This window comes from Etheostoma spectabile, chromosome 24 (genome assembly GCF_008692095.1).
Source record: "Etheostoma spectabile isolate EspeVRDwgs_2016 chromosome 24, UIUC_Espe_1.0, whole genome shotgun sequence".
In the NCBI taxonomy this organism is placed as follows: Eukaryota; Metazoa; Chordata; class Actinopteri; order Perciformes; family Percidae; genus Etheostoma; species Etheostoma spectabile.
The window spans coordinates 510,936-512,576 of record NC_045756.1 but is presented as its reverse complement, the minus strand read 5'-3'; the positions used below and the strand labels follow the sequence as shown (position 1 = coordinate 512,576).

Below are 1,641 nucleotides of genomic sequence, written 5' to 3'. Positions count from 1 at the left end.
TTAAAATACGGGGGCTAGTATACACCCCCTATGTCAAAATACAGGGCCTAAGTATACACCCTACCCTAGTTAAAATACAGGGGCTCATAGTACTACACCCCCTATAGTTAAATACAGGGCATAAGTATACACCCCCCTACTTTTTAACAATACAGGGGCTAACAGTTCACCCCCCTATGTTAGAAATACAGGGCATAGTATACACCCCCCTATGTTAATTTCCATAGAGGCGGATTTTATATTAAAAGCCAGTTTATTTCATGGATCAGAATACTATGCACTCTCGTCTGATTCCCTTGGCCTTTGGAATTAACATACCCCCCACCCCATATCATCCACTACTCTTCCCCATCATAGAGATCGGCCATGTCATTATTTCGTTGCGTAATACCGGTCTATTTTGCATTGATGAGATGACTTTATGGCAAGTTCCCCATGCCGGTCTCTATATGATCTATCTCCTCTTTATTCTATGTATGTGTGATACTGTTTGTTTGTTTTTAGGTGTGCCCTAGATTTCTACTATCTCTCTATCTTCAATCATATCTGACCTTCTACTTATCTAAGCTGAGCGTGCAGGACACTCCTTTCTGCTGTTCTCCTGTGACTGTAGAAACCCGAGTCCCCAGTTTAGCGTGTGGTGTCGTTGTGTCGTCTGTTGTGTAGATGGTGGTGTATCTGCTTGCACCGGATTGTGATGATGACGGCGCTGGTGAGGACGGAGAGACAGTGCGACCTGCACTGGCCCGCAGGGTCGTCCCTCTACCACATCATGAAGGGGAGTACCCAGGTAACCATGAGTGGGGTCATGTGTCCTCATGTGTCTTGTGCCTCATTTGTTCCTCATGTTGTCCTCGGGTGGGATTCTTCCTGTTGCCCTCATGGTTGTCCTTCAAGTTGCTTCATGTTGCCCTCCTGTGGTCCTCATGTTACCTCATGTTGTCCCTGATGTGCTCCTCCTGTTGACCTCTGTTGTCTTCATGTTGTCTTCCATTTGCCTCATGTTGCTCTCTGTTCTTCTGATGTCCTCATGTTGTCCTTCAATGTTGGTCTTCAGTAGTGTTTTCATGTTTCCCTCATGTTTGCCTCATTTGCCCTGCATGTGGGTCCTCATGTTGACCCTCATGTTGCCCTCATGTTGCCCTCATGTTTGCCCTCATGTTTGCTCCTCATTGTGGTCCTCATGTGCTTCATGTGACCTCAGTGCCCCTGGTGCCCTACATGATGCCTCATGTTCAGTGCCCCTGCCATGTGTTCTGTCCCATTCCATGTTGCTATATGCCCTCTACCTAGTTGCCCTCATGAGCTCATGCCCTCATGTTGCCCTCATTGCTTGTTATTTTAACATAGGGGGGTGTATACTTATGCCCCTGTATTTTAACATAGGGGGGTGTAATTCACATTACATTATTCATTCACAAAGAAAATAGGTGTCCTTAAAGGTTGGAGTTTTCCTAATTTTTCCAATGAAGGCAATGAAATTAATTTCTAAAAAGATGATTTTTTTTATTCCTCTTTTAGTCAATTTTAGAATGGGTTCATAAACTTATGAGCACCACTGTATGTATGTATGTGTGAACTGTATCTGTCTGTCTGTCTATCCATCCATCCATCCATCCATCCATCCATCTATCTATCTAT

General features: G+C 44.5%; 1 protein-coding gene across 1 annotated transcript in view; it reads right to left on the bottom strand.

The window, feature by feature from the left end:
- Positions 1 to 1,641, bottom strand: part of LOC116674175 (receptor-type tyrosine-protein phosphatase-like N) — a 36,540-nt gene that overhangs the window by 6,351 nt on the left and 28,548 nt on the right.